This window comes from Capra hircus, chromosome 2, assembly GCF_001704415.2.
Source record: "Capra hircus breed San Clemente chromosome 2, ASM170441v1, whole genome shotgun sequence".
NCBI classification, from domain to species: Eukaryota; Metazoa; Chordata; class Mammalia; order Artiodactyla; family Bovidae; genus Capra; species Capra hircus.
In genome coordinates this window covers 128,715,944-128,738,428 of record NC_030809.1, presented here as the reverse complement: position 1 = coordinate 128,738,428, position 22,485 = coordinate 128,715,944, and the positions used below count along the sequence as shown (strand labels likewise).

At 38.5% G+C, this 22,485-nt stretch overlaps 1 long non-coding RNA gene across 1 annotated transcript; it reads right to left on the bottom strand.

The window, feature by feature from the left end:
* On the bottom strand, nucleotides 14,907-19,559 carry LOC106502648. Its single transcript, XR_001296291.1, has 2 exons — nucleotides 19,352-19,559; nucleotides 14,907-15,260 (listed from the first exon to the last, which is right to left on the bottom strand). It is a non-coding gene; the product is annotated as an uncharacterized LOC106502648 (long non-coding RNA).

The following is a 22,485-nucleotide window of genomic DNA, read 5'->3' as shown; positions in this document are numbered from 1 at the left end:
AGAAATCTAAGAAAACTGGGGTTTACCTGCTTGTGATAATGTTTACAATAATTTGCTCTTTCTTTATTTTGGCCATACCGTGGCGATTGTAAGATCTTTGTTCCATAACCAGGGATTGAACCTGTGCCCTCAGGAGTGAAAGGGCAGAGTTCTAACCACTGAACTGCTAAAGAATTCCCTAGTTTGCTCTTTATAAAGGTATGAACTCTTTTAATTCTCTATGATATTTATGAGTTTTAACTGCATGAGTATTAGAGCTAATGAAATCAAAAAATTAAACTTCATTAGACACATAGTAGTAATTAATTTAAATTTTATGAATACCATAAAAAATTGCTTTATTATTTATGTTGCTTATATTGAATTCCAAACTCTGTTTTCTCTGAGAATATACGCAAGTATACACAAACAGTTTTCCTTGTCCATATGAATCTGATATGTAGATATGTCCACAATATATTTTTGTTAATACAAGGTGCAGATTTTGTCTTACCTTTTTAGATATGCACAATTCTAAGGGCAAGAGTTGTATCTTACCAAGAGAACACACTGGTCATAGCAAACACTTTCTTCCAACAACACAAGACTCTACACCTGGACATCACCAGATGGTCAACACTGAAATCAGATTGATTATATTCTTTGCAGTCAAAGATGGAGAAGCTCTATACAGTCAACAAAAACAAGACTGGGAGCTGACTGTGGCTCAGATCATGAACTTATTATTGCCAAATTCAGAATTAAATTGAAGTAGGGAAAACCACTAGACCATTCAAGTATGACCTAAATCAAATCCCTTATGATTATACAGTGGAAGGGAGAAATAGATTTAAGGGACTAGAACTGATAGACAGAGTATCTGATGAACTATGGATGGAGGTTCATGATATTGTATAGGAGACAGGGATCAAGACCATCCCCATGGAAAAGAAATGCAAAAAAGCAAAATGGCTGTCTGAGGAGGCCTTACAAATAGCAATGAAAAGAAGAGAAGCAAAAAGCAAAGGAGAAAAGGGAAGATATAAGCATCTGAATGCAGAGTTCCAAAGAATAGCAAGAAGGGATAAGAAAGCCTTCCTCAGTGATTAATGCAAAGAAATAGAGGAAAAGAACAGAATGGGAAAGACTAGAGATCTCTTCAAGAAAATTAGAGTTACGAAGGGAACATTTTATGCAAAGATGGGCTCGATAAAGAACAGAAATGGTAGGGACCTAACAGAAGCAGAAGATATTAAGAAGAGGTGGCAAGAATACACAGAAGAACTATACTAAAAAGATATTCAAGGCCCAGATAATCACGATGGTGTGATCATTCACCTAGAGCCATACATTCTAGAATGCAAAGTCAAGTGGGCCTTAGGAAGCAGCACTACGAACAAAGCTAGTGGAAGTGATGGAATTCCTATTGCGCTATTTCAAATCCTGAAAGATGATGCTGTCAAAGTGCTGCACTCAACATGCCAGCAAATTTGGAAAACTTAGCAGTGGCCACAGGACTGGAAAAGGTCAGTTTTCATTCTAATCCCAAAGAAAAGCAATGCCAAAGAATGCTCAAACTACCGCACAATTGCACTCATCTCACACACTAGTCAAATAATGCTCAAAATTCTCCAAGCCAGGCTTCAGCAGTATGTGAACCGTGAACTTCCAGATGTTCAAGTTGATTTTAGAAAAAGCAGAGAAACCAGAGATCAAATTGCCAACATCCGCTGGATCATCGAAAGAGCAAGAGAGTTCCAGAAAAACATCATTTCTGCTTTATTGACTATGCCAAAGCCTTTGACTGTGTGGATCACAATAAACTGGAAAATTCTGAAAGAGATGAGAATACCAGAACACCTGACTTGCTTTTTGAGAAACCTATATGCAGGTCAGGAAGCAACAGTTAGAACTGGACATGGAACAACAGACTGGTTCCAAATAGGAAAAGGAGTATGTCAAGGCTGTATATTGTCACCCTGCTTATTTAACTTATATGCAGAGTACATCATGAGAAACGCTGGGCTGGAAGAAGCACAAGCTGGAATCAAGGTTGCTGGAAGAAATATCAATAACCTCAGATATGTGGATGACACCACCCTTATGGCAGAAAGTGAAGAGGAACTAAAAAGCCTCTTGATGAAAGTGAAAGAGGAGAGTGAAAAAGTTGGCTTAAAGCTCAACATTCAGAAAATGAAGATCATGGCATCTGGTCCCATCACTTCATGGCAAATAGATGGGGAAATTGCAGATGATGATTGCAGCCATGAAATTAAAAGACGCTTGCTCCTTGGAAGGAAAGTTATGACCAACCTAGATAGCATATTGAAAGCAGAGACATTACTTTGCCAACAAATGTCCGTCTAGTCAAGGCTATGGTTTTTCCTGTGGTCATGTATGGATGTGAGAGTTGGACTGTGAAGAAGGCTGAGCACCGAAGAATTGATGCTTTTGAACTGTGGTGCTGGAGAAGACTCTTGAGAGTCCCTTGGACTACAAGGAGATCCAACCAGTCCATTTGAAAGGGGATTAGCCCTGGGTGTTCTTTGGAAGGAATGATGCTAAAGCTGAAATTCCAATACTTTGGCCACCTCATGCGAAGAGTTGACTCATTGGAAAAGACTCTCATGCTGGGAGGGATTGGAGTCAGGAGGAGAAGGGGATGACAGAGCATGAGATGGCTGGATGGCATCACCGACTCGAAGGACATGAGTCTGAGTGAACTCCAGGAGTTGGTGATGGACGGGGAGTCCTGGCATGCTGCGATTTGTGGTGTCACAGAGTCGGACAGGACTGATCGAATGAACTGAACTGAAGGGCAAGAGTTGTATCTTACTAAACTTTTAATCACCTCAAATACCCAGCACAATGTTCTGCACATAATTAGGTGAAAAGTTAATAACAGCAATGTTTGCAGAGAAAACTCAAGGAAAAAAAGAGTTGACTAATAAAACTTAGGACAAAATGTCTTTCTCTCTTTTGCATTTGCATTTGCCATTTGCATGGAGTAAAAACCTTACATTACAGGAAATAAATTAAAGTAACATGAAAATTTCAGAGAAGACAATAATAAGGCAAGATGCATCTTCCAAAATATAACCTTTGTCCTTTAACAATACTAGAATATTTGCACCAGTTTACAAAGCATCCCAAGCATGCTTTAAACAAAATTAAGAACAAAAATAACAAATCTAAACAATTGTGAAACAAGGAGACAACACTAATGCAATTTTTTTTAATGTCTAGAAACTTCAATTGAATGTAAAAAAAACATTTTTTTTACTATGTGCATATATGATGCAAATATACATTTAATTACTGATCATTAAATATTAGAAATTTACTATTACTTATTTACCTTCAGTGTCTATTTATTTTCTGAATAACTTAGCCAAATACATACAATTTCATTGAAAATAATCCTCTAAAATTATGATCATTATATAATTTTTAGAAGTATACTATACCTGGCTACTAAAAGCCTTCTGGGGAAAAGAATGAGAGCCAAAGAACTGATGCCTTTGAACTGTGGTTCTGGAGAAGACGCCTGAGCACCTTGGATTACAAGGAGATCAAATCAGTCAATCCTAAAGGAAATCAGTCCTGAATATTCATTGGAAGGACTGATTCTGAAGCTGAAGCTCCAATACTTTGGCTATCTGATGCGAAGAATTGACTTATTGGAAAAAACCCTGATGCTGGGAACACAACTGAGCGACTTCAACTAAGGGTTGACACAACTGAGCGACTTCACTTTCACTTTTCACTTCCATGCATTGGAGAAGAAAATGGCAACCCACTCCAGTATTCTTGTCTGGAGAATCCCAGGGACAGGGGAGCCTGATGGGCTGCCATCTATGGGGTCGCACAGAGTTGGACACGACTGAAGCGACTTAGCATTAAAAGGTCTACACATTGAGCTGTCTAAATTAAGTCAAGTATTGTGGATTTGAACGACAGATCTAGGCAGGAGGCAACTCAGGCAACTTAATTGATTAAATTCTTCCTCTTAGATGGTATCAATCATAGGATTTCAGAGTTGTCAAGGTAAAAAGATAGAATGTAAATTATTTAAAAGTTTTTTGATTTGTGGGAAGTGAGAGGGAGATTCAAGAGGGAGGGGACATATGTACACTTGTGGTTAATTCATGTTGATGTATGACAGAAATCAAACCAATATTGTAAATCAACCATCAATCAATTAAAAGTAAAAAAATATTTTAAAAAGTTTGTTGATTTATAATCTTAAATATTTAAATTTAGGGCATATGGACCTCCATTTGTACCCCTATCCTGAGCCTTATAAACAATAAGACACAATGATAATTAGTGATATTGAGCATATTTTCATTTGTTTACTGGCCATCTGTATGTCTTCTTTGGAGAAATGTCTGCTTAAGTCTTCTAACCATTTTTTTCCTAATAATGAGCTGCATGAGCTCCTTATACATTCTGGAAATTAATCCTCTGTCAGTTGTTTCATTTGCAATTATTTTCTCCCATTCTGAAGTTTATCTTTTATGTTTGTTTATTGTTGCCTTTGCTGCACAAAAACTTATAAGGGAAGAACAGGATGGAGGGAGGGGAGGGAGGCTAGAGAGTGAGGGGATATATGTATCGTTATGACTGATTTGCATTGTTTTATGACAGAAATCGGTCTTCCATGGTGGTTCAGACAGTAAATAATCCAACTGCAATGCAGGAGACCTGGGTTCGATCCCAGGGTTGGGTAGATCCCTTGGAGGAGGGCATGGCAACCCACTCCAATATTCTTGCCTGGGGAATCCCCAAGGACAGAGGAGCCTGGTGGGCTACAGTCAATGGGGTCGCAAATAGTCAGACACTACTGAGCTTTAAGCACAGCACATGACAAAAATCAACACAACTTTGTAAATTTTTTAAATTTTAAATAAAACAAACAAAAACAATAATAAGATACAATGTAATTAATCTAAAACCAAATTCTGCTATACCAATTTATTTGCAAGCAGGCACAGAAAAGTTATATAATCCTGGTCTATAAACTCTGTGAATTCTAATGTTTAGGAATTTTAACTAAGTGCCTTGCGTGAAAAATTCACTTGAGGCATATTCAGCAATATTCCAGGGGCAGGATTCTGCTAATCTTCTCATCAGAGTTAGAGTAGAGTCACCTGTATGTGACTTTGCAGGTAGACATACAGACTGAAATTTTAACCCAGGATGTAATTCAACTAGATTATTCCTCCTATTTACATAAAGACTGAGATGCCTGTCTGTTATTTATAGCCCATCCACATGGATTTCTACCATTTCTAATGAAAAAACAGTCAACTCTGGAATGCAGACTAAAATAGAGTTATTTAAAGCTCCTCTGTTAACTCCTGCTGGTATGTGGTAATTAGGATTTTTAGAATGTTACCTATCAAATTCTGAATAGATATTTGCCCTAGTAAGAAACTTCCCCTAATGGAGAGATTAAATTTTATACCTGTTTAGCAATATTTATGCTGAAATGTTTGGAGAAGGACATGGCACCCCACTGGTGCCTGGAAAATCCCATGGATGGAGGAGCCTGGTAGGGGTAGCTGTCAGTCACTTTCACTTTTCATTTTCATGAATTGGAAAAGGAAATGGAAACCCACTCTGGTATTCTTGCCTGGAGAATCCCAGGGACAGGGGAGCCTGGTAGGCTGCTGTCTATGGGGTCGCACAGAGTCGGACACGACTGAAGCGACTTAGCAGCAGCAGCAGCAGCATGCTGAAATGTTGTATTGGAAATTAAATACATTAGAATACACTGTCATGAAGAGCTCCATCCTTGCCTCTCTGGAAGTTCTACAGCAGAAGAGGGGCCTGGAATCCTAGAGCTTTATGCATTCTTCCTAATTGTACAGTCTCCTGCCCACTCTGACATTGACTCCAAATCTAGAACAGTGCCTAGGGAATCTGAGTTGGAATCTTTGCCAAGTGCCATCTGTAAAACCATCACTATTGACTGCCTTTGTATCAACATGAAACTGTTAAAATATGAGACCTTGAAGGTCCACTTTGCTGGCTCTCAAGAAAATTAGAAAGATGATCTAACATTCAGAAATGGAATGATGGCTGACTTTTACCCTTTTTTCACTCGTCCCCCAATGGAGACAAAGCTTTCACAATGTGAATGTCAGACTTTTGTTTTGTTTTGTTTTTCTTTCTTTCTTTTTTCTTTTCTTTTTTGGAGAGAGATCCACAGGAAACAGCTTTATGAGAATGCTATTCTTTCCAGGTCTCCAGAAGTTTGATGGCCAGCCATAATGCCCACGAAAATTAGGTTGCATCTGGTTTTCTGAGAGCCCATTCCTCTCAGATCTCTGCCCTCCCTTGAGATGTGTTCTTGGCCAGGAATTACAGGAAGGATTTTGAAAGGAGTATCAGCCTACTGGGCTTTTCCTAAACAACTGACGCCCATTTTATCTATAGCAAATCCCTCTGAGCAGAAACAGATTTTACAAGCCAGAGCCTAGACAGAGTTCTAGAGGGCTGCATCTCATCAGACACAAAGAAACAGCAAATTTTATCTGCCAGTTCTCTGACTGGTCTGGGCTTTCACGGTGCAGTGTTCTCAAGCAAAGTACCTAAAACTCTCAAAAGAAAAAAAGCATCCTGCATTTTCTCTAACATTTCCCGTCCACACCCTGCTTTCCTTACCTGGATGTCACAGCCTTGGAGAAAGCATTAAAGGGCCTCAGTCAAGGTCACCACGGCCCCGGTTCCTGCCCCTACTCTGTCAGGTGCGTACACCAGAATGCATCCTAGTTTCCCTTAGACCCCTCAGCCTGGATGTCTCTGGAAGCCCGCTCTTTCAGGGCTCTGACCTGGGCCGAGGGCGCGAAAGTTTAATTTGGAATGCTGGTTCATGAGACTGAGCTACTCACAGTGTTCTCTCTTACACTGAGGCCAGGGATGGAATAACAGCTCTGTAAACAGGAGAGCAATTGCCAGATCCTGAGGTTCAGTTACAGGGATTACACTTGAAAATCTGTGGGGTGAAAAAGGTTTAAATCCCGAATTTCATAGAGTCAGGAGGTGGGTAATGCCCCGATTTGAGGCTTTTTGGCATCTTCACCATCGGGTGTGTACTATGCCTCTTGTCCTTGTGTTTTATAATGCCAGCCACAAAACAAACATCCCATGCCTCTGCAGTATCCATCCTTTTTTACCATATTTCTGAAGGCTTCTGGCTTATTCTGCAACAGTAGTCTAGAGCTGGGGGATTTCCCATATGAGGAACATTGTCAGGCTCCCTAGCACTGGGACTCTTTTCTTTTCTTGAATTACTTTATTTTTAAAAAATAATATTTATTTTAATTAGAGGCTAACTGCTTCACAATATTGTAGTGGCTTTTGCCATACATTGACATGAATCAGCCATGGGTGTACATGTGTTCCCCATTCTGAAAACCCCTCCCACCTCCCTCCCCATCCCATCCCTCAGGGTCATCCCAATGCACCAGCCCTGAGCACCCTGTCTCATGCGTCAAACCTGGACTGGCGATCTATTTCACATATGATAATATACATGTTTCAATGCTATTCTCTCAAATCATCCCACCCTCGACTTCTCCCACGGAGTCCAAAAGTCTCTTCTTAAAATCTGTGTCTCTTTTGCTCTCTCTCATATAAGGTCATCGTTACCATCTTTCTAAAGTCCATATATATGCGTTAATATACTGTATTGATGTTTTTCCTTCTGACTTACTTCACTTTGTATAATAGACTTTAGTTTTATCTACCTCATTAGAACTGATTCAAATGTATTCTTTTTAATGGCTGAGTAATACTCCATTGTGTATATGTACCACAGCTTTCTTATCCATTTGTCTGCTGATGGACATCTAGGTTGCTTCCATGTCCTGGCTATTGTAAACAGTGCTGCGATGAACATTGGGGTGCATGTGACTCTTTTAATTCTGGTTTCCTCAATGTGTATGCCTAGCAGTGGGATTGCTGGGTCATATGGCAGTTTTATTTCCAGTTTTTTAAAGAATCTCCCCACTGTTTTCCATAGTGGCTGTCCTAGTTTGCATTCCCACCAACAGTATAAGAGGGTTACCTTTTCTCTGCACCCTCTCCAGCATTTATTGGTTGTAGACTTTTTCATGGCAGCCATTCTAACTGGTGTGAGATGATACCTTTTTGTGGTTTTGATTTGCATTTCTCTGATAATGAGTGATGTTGAGCATCTTTTCATGTGTTTGTTAGCCATCCATATGTTTTCTTTGGAGAAATGTCTATTTAGTTCTTTGGCCCACTTTTTGATTGGGTTGTTTATTTTTCTGGAATTCAGCTGCAGGAGCTGCTTGTATATTTTTGAGATTAATTCTTTGTCAGTTGCTTCATTTGCTATTATTTTCTCCCATTCTGAAGGCTGTCTTTTCACCTTCCTTATAGTTTCCTTCATCGTGCAAAAGCTTTTAAGTTTAATTAGGTCCCATTTGTTTATTTTTGCATTTATTTCCAGTATTCTGGGAGTTGGGTCATAGAGGATCCTGCTGTGATTTATGTCAGAGAGTGTTTTGCCTATGTTTTCCTCTAGGAGTTTTATGGTTCTGGTTTCACATTTAGATCTTTAATCCATTTTGAGTTTATGTTTGTGTATGGTGTTAGAAAGTGCTCTAGTTTCATTCTTTTACAAGTGGTTGACCAGTTTTCCCAGCACCACTTGTTAAAGAGATTGTCTTTTCTCTATTATATATTCTTGCCCCTTTTGTCAAAGATAAGATGTCCATAGGTGCATGGATTTATCTCTGAGCTTTCTATTTTGTTCCATTGATCTATATTTCTGTCTTTGTGCTAGTACCATACTGTCTTGATGACTGTAGTTTGTAGTATAAGCACTGGGACTTTAAAGACCCAAATGGATGTCCCTGAGGGAAACATACTTACCCCCATTTCTTTCCTATTATGTGCCCTATGTGGCAAAGTAGGATACATAGCTTAATTGAGACAAAACAGAAATCATCATCTATTCTAAGTTTAGAATTTAGTGCTTTGTGATATGTGTGTGTGTGTGTATCTGTGTGTAATTAGAATTTGGAGTAAAGTTAGTTTGTGTCAAGAAAGGAGTTGTGTGATTGAGCTTCTCAGGGAACTGGAGAAAGGTTTTTGCAAATGACTGAGTCTGTAATTGAGACTTTATGTTCTGCAATGAAAAACCATGACAAGATAGTTATACTTTGTTGTTATTTGAAATGGATAAAGAAAATGAGGGTAAAGAAAATGGGAAAAGTTAGGTCAGTAAGAACCTGGAAAGGAGGATGGGGGAGCTAAGGTTACTCAACCCCAGTTATGGTACCTAAGAAAGTATAAAAATTGCAGCAGAGGAAAAATGTCAAATGTGGGACCAAGGAAAAGACACCTTCAAGGGACACTGTTGCAATGTCTGGTCTTACTTGAGTTTCCATCTTCTTTGATCGTCCATCTTCTCTCTGCAGCTAGTATGGCTAATCATCTCCCTGAACTACTGAATCCCTAACTGCCAGGGGCCAGCGTAAGGAACTCCGCCCATGGCAAAGGTCATGAGGAAGGAGGCTTGGCATACTCAAAAGCGTGATCAAGCCTCAGGAAACCCCCAGTTCCCGAGCATCTACCCCAAAACCAGAGTCTGTTTTATGCTCTCACCTACACCTCTGACTTTACAGGGGGCTCTCCCCCATAACTGTTTCTCTCGGAGAAGGAGTAAATGTGCAGCTCCAAGACAATAAAAATTCTTGGGCGTGACAAGAGTGTTTCAGCTTACGGACTCCTCTGAAGGTTATCTAGCCCGCCTGTATAGGTTCGTCCGCCCACATGTGATTGTTTACAGCCTCCCAACCTGAGAGGCACGAGATGTTTTAGACTTACTAAAGGCAAATTCTTTGGGGGAGTTAGAAATTATCAGTATAGTGGGTTGGTTAGGAATTATATTGGTGAAGGGTTTTTCATTTGTTGTGTCAATAATTGCTACTAATTCCCTGCCCTGGGTGGGACAAGGGTGTCTCAGGTCAAACCTCTCTGCTGACAGACTAGCTTGTGTGACAGGATTATCCATACTCCTGCCACATGATTGTTTACTACCTCTCAACCATAAACAGCACAGAGAGTTTTGGAGTATTTTGAAAGTCTTAATTAGCATAGGGCTTTTTCTTCTTGTTGAGTCAATGATTGCCGCCAGGCCTCCATATCCTTAGGCACCTGGGAATATATTAATCAATGTATTTGGACTATAGAAAAGGAAATATAGTAGTTTTTAAGGTTAGCAATACTAGACTTTTTGAGTTAATGAATTTTCTCTTTTGTAATAGATCACTGTGCTTTGTTATAAATCACTGTGTCCTTGCTATGTAAAAATGTAACTTTATCACTATCTTAAGACTAAACAGATCTTAAGGGGAGCACTGGTGAAAGGATTTTCATTTGTTGGGCTGATGTTTGCTGCTAAATCTCCATGTTCCCTGCCCTTATAATGAATATAACTAGCATATAGGAAGAAGTAAGTATTAACCTTTAAGCATATAGAAGAAATAAGCATTAACCTTTAAGATTAATCATGTTAACCTTGGGTTAAATAAATTCCTTTCTTGATTGTAACTCACTACACCCTCACCCTATAGGAATGTAACTTTATTTGGAGGGTGGTGCCTGGTTTAAGAAAAAACACGCTTGAAAAAAACAAGTTTTTGGTTATCAGAAAGAAAGGATCATAAAATCCCTAAGACCTTTTTATGTGAAGCACCTGATTTTGATAAAGGTCAGGACTGCTGACCCCCGTGTGACTCTGTATTCATCCCTATGTGTAACAAAAGATATATAAGCAAACCTAAAAATAAAGAAAATGGATCAGTCCGGAAAGACTGATTCCTCCATGTCGCTTCTTTCTTGCTCCCATTTCTCTGGCTGAATTCCCAACTGGATTCAGCCTCCTTTTCTCCACTAAACTATCTCCTGCTACACTATCCGTTTCTAATCTCTCTCTATATCTGTAATTAAATATGTATTTTTCCAAAGACGCCAATGCCATCCCCACCTTCGAATTCCCTGGATCCACTGGGGCTGGACCCCAGCACCTAACCTCCACCACCAATGGCCTCACAGGAGTTAACGTGACTGTGTCAGAAGACTATGTTCAGGCTTGATGTTGATAATCCCACAGCTTCTACATGCATCAAGATTACAATTGTGATGGTGCATTGAGGACAGGTTTGGAGGACTGAAATAAACCAGCTGGAGGGCAGTTAGCTGAAGATGATTTGTGACATCTCCACCACATGCATCTTCAGGTCAGGTCAGTCGCTCAGTCGTGTCCAACTCTTTACGACCCCATGAATCGCAGCATGCCAGGCCTCCCTGTCCATCAGCAACTCCGGGAGTTCACTCAGATTCACGTCCATCGAGTCGGTGATGCCATCCAGCCATCTCATCCTCTGTCATCCCCTTCTCCTCCTGCCCCTAATCCCTCCCAGCATCAGAGTCTTTTCCAATGAGTCAACTCTTCGCATGAGGTGGCCAAAGTACTGGAGCTTCAGCTTTAGCATCAGTCCTTCCAAAGAAATCCCAGGGCTGATCTCCTTCAGAATGGACTGGTTGGATCTCCTTGCAGTTCAAGGGACTCTCAAGAACCTTAGCGATATGTCTTTTACTCTCCATGAACTTTAGCTCCATAACCTGGCAACAAACCAGATCTCTGTCCTTAACACATAGATTCTAAGGGATGCTCACTTTTTTTTTTGGTTTGCCTTTTTTTTTTTTTAAAACCAACTACTTAAATTACTGTCTTAGGAGCTGTACTACACTAAGGGACTTCATGAATATTGTGGACACAGAACTGCCTTGAAAATGAACCGTTAGAAATTATGTGGTTCATTTTCCTGAGGGTCCAGGCTTCTCTGGTGCAGGAATCCAGGAGGAGACACAGTTGAAAAAGTTGGCTTGGCACTGTGTCTTATAAGGCACTGAGTGTCAGGCAGAGATTGTGGATGGGGGCATTGAAAGTTCTGAGCAGGGGATAAATTCTATGAAGGGTTCCAGAACACAGAGGAAAATTCAAGGGCAGCCTCAAAGAAAAATTTAGAACTCCTATAGGGGAGTAAACTGTCAAAATGATTTGTTATATTGAGTAAAAGAAAAAGGAATAAAATCTGAGAGACTTTATATTTTATTTCAAAAATAACATAGCTCACAGGGATAGCTTTAGAAAAAAGAGTGAAATGAATAAAAAGAAATCAGGGTGCAGGTGTTGATTAAATTGGAGCTATCCTGGAAAATTCCAATATGGTTATAGACAAAGTGCTGCTAATTTCTCTGAAGACAAGAAATACCTGGCAGATAAATACACTTATGACCTTATGATTTTTCAAAATCTGTCCTAACCTAATTCTACCTATGAGACAGTTTAGTTCAGTTCAGTCACTCAGTCATGTCCATCTATTTGCAACCCCATGGACTGCAGCATGCCAGGCCTCCCTGCCCATCAACAACTCCCAGCGCTTGCTCAAACTCATGGCCATCAAGTGGGTGATGCCAAAGAACCATCTCATCCTCTGTCGTCCCCTTATCCTGCCTTCAATCTTTCCCAGCATCAGGGTCTTTTCCAATGAGTCAGTTCTTCGCATCAGGTAGTCAAAGTATTGGAGCTTCAGCTTCAGCATCAGTCCTTCCAATGAATGAATATTCAGGACTGATTTCCTTTAGGATGAACTGGTTGGATCTCCTTGCAGTCCAAGGGACTCTCAAGAGTCTTCTTGGGGCTGGTGCACTGGGATGACCCAGAAGGATGGAGTGAGGAGGGAAGTGGGAGGGGTGGTTCAGGATGGGGAACATGTGTACACCCATGGCGGATTCATGTCAGTATATGGCAAAACCAATACAATATTGTAAAGTAATTAGCCTCCAATTAAAATAAATAAATTTATATTTAAAAAAAGAGTCTTCTCCAACACCACAGTTCAAAAGCCTCAATTCTTTGGTGCTCAGCTTTCTTTATAGTCCAACTCTCACACCCATACATGACTACTGGAAAAACCATAGCTTTGACTAGGTGGACCTTTGTTGACAAAGTAAAGTATGAGATAGTAAATTTTCATTAATAGAAAAGACAAAAATGTATAAAATTATAAAAAAATGTGCACAAAGTAGTTAAGTTTTTCATACTGATATTTCAATTATTCTCTACATTGTTTTCTGAACTCAGTACTCATCTTATAAAAAAAGCCTTAATTTATCTTTTTTTTTTTTTTTTTTGCTTTAAACCTACTTTCCAGGAAGGAGTTCTGCCAGCTGAAAAAAGAAAAATATTTTATTTTTTTCCTTCCAGAAAATTCAAATACTGAAAAGCAAAGAGACAAAAATTCAAGTTATAGGGCTATCACTTTAAGACCCATAGGTTTTTACTGATATGTGTTTTCGTTATTGTGTTTGGTTTCATGCATCAGAAACTTTAATCTACTGGATTAACTATTTTTTTCCTTCCAAAGCAAGAAATTCAGAGGTAAATAGCTCAGAATTGGTATGAGGGTGAGGACCATGCCATTAAAGATAGTTCAACATGTTTTCTGTTATTGTAGTATCCAGCTTTTATCCATATGGCACAAATTGGCTAAGAATGTCTAGGCATCATGCTTATATTCCAAGATGGAAAAGAGAAAAGGAAGTACAAATTACCCAACTGACTCTTTTTCTTTATGTCAATGAATCATATAGATTTGGCCATGAATGGCATACAATAGCTGCAAAGGAATATGAGGAGGTAAAAACTTTTAATCTGGCCAGTTGATATCATAAACAAAACTGCATCTCTCTCAGTAAGGGGGGGGGGGAATTAAGCCACAAGCAATAATATTTTACTTTTTTAGAACTCTTTCAATTTTAGCTTCTATTAAAAGCTCAAGGAACTGTTATATGTACTGTTAACAAAAATGCCTTCATGCATCCTTTATTGATCAAGATACAAAAATAAAACGTAATATTTTATATTATGTAGTCTGTTCCAAATAGTTCATAGCACTGTATATATTTGTGTGTATGTGCAGCTGGATGAATATAAGAAGGAAAAAACATAAACATATTTTTATATAAATCATACGTGGGAACTAGTTTTCAGGTTATCTACACTAGGGTTCTAGAGCAAGTGGCTGGCGTGGAGTAAAGAGACAGTGCCCTGCCGTGCTCAGTCTTTTCAGACTCCATGGACTGTAGCCCTCCAGGCTCCTTTGTCCATGAGATTTTCCAGGCAAGAATACTGGAGCACATTGCCAATTTTTTTCCCAGGGTGTCTTCCCAATCTAGGGATTGAACCCACATCTTGTATCCCCTGCATTGGCAGGCCGATTCTTTACCTCTGCACTACCTGGGAAGTCAGGTACTAGAGAAGACTTCATAGTTGAGCTGACAGATAAAATTTATCCTGTCTCCCAGGAGTTTAGCTAATCTCCATAATGTCATCAAGAACTGATCAGAGGCAGAAAGGAAGTGGTATTGAACAGCCATTCACATTGACACTTCACCTCCAAAATCTGCTCTTATGAAGTTGAAAGTCTACTATATGCCATGAATATATTAAATATATTTTTGGGAATTAATCTCAAATTACTTAACTTTAATATCAGATAATTAGAAAAATTAAAATAAATCATTTGATAAAATTTGAACCTGGAGTCTGCTTGTTGAATTTTTTGATCAATTCAGTTTTAAAAATTAGGTGAACAAATATCAGTGATGTTGAGATATAAAATGAACAAACAAAAATCATACATCTTCAGGCTTACACAATGACTTCCAAGAAAGAAAATGCTAAATTAGAGGTTGCAATGGAAATATCTGTTTCTTAGAGAAAGACTTTGTATTTATTTGTATGATAGGCAGACTGTGTTCTTTCATATCAAGCATCTGGAAAAGCAGAGACTGATCAAGGCAGGAAAGCAACCAGATTTACTCCAATAAAACTTAACAGTTTTATAAAAAGTAGACAGTTTGCAAATATTTAACCATAGCACCATCTGAGGCTTATGAACCATAGACAGAGGCTTAGATCAAAGCCCCAAGACATGCTGTGGCTTAGCTAGTGCTTGAGTTTCTCCAGTAACAACGGAAATGTGATATCTTTTCACATCAGGGAATAAACTAAAGTGGAAACAGCACAATTGCAGTGACGGGTTCAGTCTGTGGTCAGTCACGCAAAGAAAAGGAAGGCAAAAAATAAATTGTTCTGCTACAAAACTTCATTTCTGCTTGTAGAAAATTGTCATCAAATTGTGATTCATCCATGATCATCAAATTATGATCTGTTAAGATGAGAGAGAGATGATCAGAAAAAGATATACCTTCAATGAGGATTTAGAGGTTTTTCTTTCTTTCTTTCTTTCTTTTCCCTTTCCTTCTCTAATCTCATCTTCTATTATGACAGTGTCAAGTTTTATATCAGGCCAGCTTGCAGTGGTTAAACGTGTGAAATCTGCTGAAAGAAAAGCAACATGTTCTCTAGTCCTTTTAGATAACTGTACAAAACCTAAAGCATCATTTTGAGAAGCATATTTTATCTCTCCCAACCAGAAAGGCATAATCATCCCTCTTGTACTGCCCATGAAGACCATGAAGACAATTATATTATTTTATATACTTTAAAAGAGTTCATACAGGTTCTTATTTCACTATAAGCAAGCATATTTAGCATTCACTGAGGTCAAGCTTATATTCATTTATTATTATTATTATTTTTTTACTTTTTTATTGAGTTTAGTTGATTTACAGTGTTGTGTCAGTTTCAGGTATACAGCAAAGTGATTCAGTATGTATATATACACACATATATATTCATTTATATGGGGCTTCCCTCGGAGGAAATGGCAACTGACTCCAGTATTCTTGCCTGGAAATCCCATGGACAGAGGAGCCTGGTGGGCTACCGTCTATGGGGTTGCAAAGAGTCAGACACCACTTAGTGACTAAATAACAACAACAAAATTCAATTATATATATTCTGAATATATATATTCTTTTTCAATTCTTTCCCCTTATAGGTTATTACAAAATACTGAGTATAGTTCTCTGTACTATACAATAGGTCATTGTTGGTTATCATTTTATATATAGTAGTGTGCATATGTTCATCCCAAACTCCTAATTTATTCCTCCCTCAAGTATACATTTATTAATGAAACATCAAGTTTAAATCTTCTTGATTCCTAAGATGAATAAGAACAATTTCTTATATTTGGTGTAGTTGATACTTTTTAGTACTTTAACACCCATTATTCTACATATCATTCACTTTCACCTTCTCAACTAAATAACCAGAGATATACCATTCTTCTTTTAAGGAAAAGACAAGCACGAAGAGGTTAATTTACCAAAGTGACACATCACACCAAAACTGGAGTTGGAACCAGAGAACTATTTCCTTTTCCCAAACCCTGAAAACAATTGAGGAAAATTTGAAAACTAGTCACCTACATGCTTTTGTCAGGTAAATCTGGCTTATCTGGGGTTGCTTATTTGCTTGATCTATTAAACTACACAGAACTTCCTAGAGTTTTTAATTGAATTATACGAAGTGTTTCAATTGCCTCTGTCCAAATCTAAAGTATAAATGTTTACAAGTTTCATTAAGAATCTTTCTGTTGCTCTATGGTTGTTGGATACAACAAGCAAATCAGTGATCAAGTAATGTTGATATTAGCATCTTTATTTTTAGAACAGAATTATTTTACTTTAAAATAATGAGTTCTAGAGAAAGCAATGAATTACCAACGCCAGAACATCAGGAGTCAGTGGGTGTACCGCCAAGGACCGTCAAGCTATAGTTATCTGAGATCCAAATTTAATTTGATTTAAAAAATATTTAAAGGTTGAAGTCCTGCTAGAAAATGTAAAATTTAGAAGTAATTCTGAAGAACTGTAAAGACAAATTGGGAAGCACCTTCTAAAATAACCTTAATTTTAATATAATAAAAATTGAACAGTCAGTATAATTAGCACTCACTGTCTTCTGCATGTTTATCAGTTACTCTAATTTGTCCCCATTGTTGGTGGCTGACCCTCAGTTTTAATGTTTCCTTCACCCAAGGGCTTGTCTATTTTATGGCACTTGGGCTTCAGACAGGCATTCTTTCACCCACTTAAAAGCATGGCACAATACATACAGCATATTTTCAGGATAATTTTGAGCACAATAATACCCATTTGGTTTTTTAAGGTAACAGACATAAAAAGAATAATAAAGAACAATACTAATTGAACCAATTTTTATCATACAATAAGTTTTTTCATGGTTATACTCATTGAGGCATAAGAGAGTTTGAGTAAATTCTCTGTATCATACAACTCACCAATAGCAGATATGGGGTCAAATTCAGGATTTAGAGACCTAGAGTCCACTGCTCATGACAGCATTCTGTTAATAATATTTTACTTTAATATAATGCTATAACATTACTTATGCTAGATCAAGTGAATTATTTATGAGTTAGACAAGCACAGATCTAGATTTTTTGTTGCTGTTTTGAGCATTTTTTTTCTGAATATTAGCTCAGTGAATTGGAAACTGGGAAATATTAGATCTCTAGTCTAACATAGCTCTGAGGGATTGAGATTCTAAACTCTTTTTGTTTCACTTTCATTGTGTGGATAATGGAATTTGTAGAAGAGATTAACTGAGTCTCAGATGAATGGTATGTGTTTTTATCTGGAGAATGGATGTTTTTCCATTTGGCTACTCAGCAAGCCATGGGGGTGGGAAATCCTCAATATGGGCAGATCTTAGATGATGCTTTTATTCATCCACTTTATGAAGAGGGTTGCCCTCTTGTAATAATATATACACAATTATAGGCAGTGATGAGTAAATTTGTTCGTTGGTCTGAGACCTAGAGAAATATTGAAAGACTGAGAACAAGCATATCTGTATATATGTGGCTATATCATTTACTGTACAACAGAAACTAACACAACATTGGAAAGCAACTATACTCCAATGAAAAAGAAAGAACAAGCCTATCTGGGTTTATGGCACATGGGTGGCTTTATAGTCTTAAGTATGAAGCATGAAGATTTTTGTATTGTGTGTTAACAACCACCGTGGAAGAGGCAACATACACTCAGGTCATCAAAATGACTTGGCCCAGTTTTGGTAGACACAGGCAGCTTCTGTATTCAGAAAAATAACTATAAGAATAGAGGAGCATGGTGAAAGAGATGGAAGCAATGCAGTCGAGCAGCCTAGGCACTCATTCCCTAAAGCTGATCTAGCCACTGCCATTGCCTAATGCCATTCTTCTAGCAACAGGAACTATCCCACATTCCCCAAATGAGTACCATGCTGTGAGGAGGAGAAGTGGCATTCGGCAACTTTACTAAATTGGACCACTTTACCATGGAAGGCACTGCAATCCATCTATACTACTAGGTATGGCTTTACCTTGCTTGCCTATGAAACTTGAGTGCTTAAATAGAGCTTTTTCTATTGACAAAGAATTCCTGAATAACATCACATCGGACCAAGAGACCTAGTTCATAGACTAGAAGGGACAGTATGGGCACATATTCATGGGATCCACCAGTTCAATCACATACTGTATAATCCAAAAACTGAACTCCTGATACATTATGGCCTTTTGCCAATGTACCTAAGGTACCAATTTGGAGATGACTTTCTATTAGCATGGCAAGTAATCCTCCACAGTGTAATATATGCCCGTAACCAATGACCATTATCAGTGACAGGTCACTGCCAGGTAGAATATATTAAGTGTGATCCTGCTTACAATTACTCGCAATGACCCACATGAGGAATTCACGCCTCTAGGTCCTGCAATTTTTAGTTCTGTGGCTTCAGAAGTTTTGATTCCTGATGCAGAAGTATCTCTACTAGGAAAATAACAAGAGTCCCATTAAACTTTATGCTGCCTATGCCATCTCTTATTTCATGCTTCTTGTACAAGAAAACTTCTGGCAAGGAAAGAAGACACTATCCTGGTAGGAATAACTGATCCTGATCAATAGGTGGAAAGAGGACTGCTGCTATACAATGGGACCAGGTAACTTACTGGGGTACTGCTTGGTAATTCTGTGCTTAATGTTGATGATAAACAAAAGTAGAAGTTATAAACTAAAAAATGTTACTCCGAGGCTCAGTCTCATTAATAAGCATCTTGGTTTCCCCGCTAGAGTGAACATTTACACAGAAAAGGGTGCTAGCTATGATAAGAACTTAATGGATAATGATGAGTATCATTTGCTTTCTAAATACAAGCTGCAGTGGTGGGAGCTCTAGTTTTTCCCACTAATCTTACTCAAGTATATTTCCTCGTAAAACAAAGAACAGCCCAGACCATGCTGGGACTGTTCCCAAACGGGAAGAGCTTAGATACCCACATACCTCCATTAGGATGTTCCAAGGCACTCATGTTTGTGGTCTCCAGAATCACCACTTTCTAATGGCTTCTAGTTGAGTTCTTCCCTAGTAATTACTTTTGACCAAAGGGAGATGCCTCACCAGAATTAACTGCCTCACTCCAAAGCAAACTGCATATAACCACTAATCCATGGGAAGGTACAGCCCACTTTCTTCAATTCAGAATATCTCTGAAGGGTCAAACCAGCCCCCCAGCTCCTTATCGGATGGAGCCATTGTTGCACCACAGTTCAACATCTTCTGCCCAATCCAGATCCCTCATTCCTGCACAGGTGTCGTTACCAAAAACAATCCCGTGAACCATCTGTATGCAAATATCCATCTCAGAGTCTTTTCCCTAGGGAACTCACCCTATGGCATTATTACATCTCAATTGCTGTATGTATGGATGTGAGAGTTGGACTGTAAAGAAAACTGAGCACCGAAGAATTGATGCTTTTGAGCTGTGGTGTTGGAGAAGACTCTTGAGAGTCCCTTGGACTGCAAGGACATCCAACCAGTCCATTCTGAAGGAGATCAGCCCTGGGATTTCTTTGGAGGGAATGATGTTGAAGCTGAAACTCCAGTACTTTGGCTACCTCATGCAGAGGGTTGACTCATTGGAAAAGACTCTGATGCTGGGAGGGATTGGGGGCAGGAGGAGAAGGGGACGACTGAGGATGAGATGGCTGGATGGCATCACCGACTCGATGGACGTGAGTCTGAGTGAACTCCAGGAGTTGGTGATGGACAGGGAGGCTTGGCATGCCGCGAATCATGGGGTAGCAAAGAGTCGGATATGACTGAGTGACTGAACTGAACTGAACTGAACTGAACTGATATTTAAAACATGTTGTTAATTTGACTCACCTCCCAGTACCACACCTTCCAAAGTGGTCTTTCCTTCGGTGATTCTTGGATTCTCGGAAGGGCTGCCAGCCCCCTTTGGCCATGCTTTCTTCCCAGGATTCTGGAGAAGGGAGGTCTTTACCTTCAAGCTCATCCACATGATAAAGGCTATTTATCTTTTCTCCTCATTGTGAAACCTCATGAGAGATTTTTTACTAAGTTACAGATCAAACTGTCCAATTGAGCAGCCTTCTCTTGTATTATCTGGTGGTTCAGATAATAAACCATCTGTCCACAACGTGGGAGACCCAGGTTCAATTCCTGGGTCAGGAAGATCTTCTGGAGAAGGGAATGGCAACTCACTCCAGTATTTTTGCCTGGAAAATCCCATGGACAAAGGAGCCTGGTAGGCTACAGTCCGTGGAGTCAAAGAGTCGGACACGACTGAGTGACTTCACTTCACTCTTGTATTCATCCTCTTTTATTTCTCTGATTTAAAACCTGGTTTGGGACTGTTTACTCCAGATCTTCCATTCTGAGTAATCCATCCTTTAATAATTCTCAAGTTTCCTTTTTTACCCAACCTCCCACATTTTTGCTGAAAGTATTTGTACTCCCTTCTGCCATTATGCAAGGAGAGCGATTGGTGGTTTCAGTGCTGGGAACACCTTAAACACTCATTTTTAGGGAATTATGGAGGACAAATACACATTTAAATTGTGCCCTTATTAGCAATGTTCATTGATTAGCATTGACTGACTCGAAAATATTTCAAAAAATTTTTGCTTCCTCAGTTAAAATTGATCAACTATTTCTCTGAGTCAACACTCAGACAATAATTATCTTTGAGGAAAAATATCATTTTGTGTAAAGGGTAGCAACAAAACCAAGAAAAATGATGAATAGGCAGATGACTGTTTATAAAAGCACTGTACTAGATATTGAAGGTCATTAAAAGTATATTTTATACTTGCTGTTAGTAAATTCTTAAAATCTAAAGATTAAAAGCAGATGATATCACATGAAATAACATTAAATTAAAGGATTTAACAATATCCAAGTAGAAATGGGTAAAACTATAAGAATGTGGGAGGAGATTTATTAGTGAGAGAGAAAGAATTTGTACTTGCAAAAAAGGGAGTATTAGAAGAGTGTAGACTCGTGGAAACCAAATATTCAGATTTTCAAGAAGAAGAAAGACAAGGGCAGGGCATCTAAGCAAACTGTAATCACATTCTACTCCATGTCTACCATGTTCAATGAAGCAAAACTGGACTGATGTTTTGTCAGCAGCCATTTATAACTCAGCATATTTTAGTTGCCTGAGTACTCACATTTTTAAAGAATTTTAGCCAAGTTTGGTTTTGGTCTGAATTCTTCTTTGGGATAAATTTCAAACCATAGAAAAAGCACATCGTTTTTTGGCTTCCCACTAAGGCAACCTGGGTTAGACTTTGTGGGACTCTGGGTTCTGTAGCCATGCTCAGCACAAAGGTTTCTGGCAGACACAGACCCATTTCAAAAGCCATGCCAATGGCTGCTATTGCAGGGGTAAGCCCTTCAAAAGACCAAAATTCCTGTTTTCAATTATGTAGGTCTTGTTATGATTTATTTAGTTCTGGACATCCAATCCTGGAAAGATTGAACCCCACTTTCATTAAAGATATCATATGGAATAAATAGGCAGCTCAAAATTGCAGAACAGTTTATGGAGCAGACAAAATGAAGTTATTCTGAAAAAGTATATTGAAACAATATTCGTTATTAAGTCATTTGATGATATATAAAACATTAAAAGAAATACAAGATTAAGCCCTTTTATATTACTTTCCCTACTGCTTTATTTTTATTACCTAAGACTTGTTTGAAGCATAAGAATCTCATGACTGTAACAGTACCTCTGCAGTCATTTTTATAATAATAGTTATCATTTATTTAGTTCCTAACTAACTGAGACATTTTATGTATTCAATTTCATTTTATCCTTGACTCTGTGACTAAAAACTATTCATATTTATAAGTAAGGAGACTGACAAAGATATTAAGTATTTTTTCAAAGGTCACAAAGTTAGTAAATATTAGAGGCATTTAATAGGTATCATGGACTATATTAATGCAAAATTTAGCTTCCTCTCTTAGTAGTTTCCCTTCTCTAGTCCTTTTCTGATGAACTCAGGAGTAGGTATGTACTTAACATTGGCCAATGAAATAATATGTGCTCACTTATGTGCAAAAGTGTTGTGGGCTGCTACCAAGCAGAAGTGTGAAGA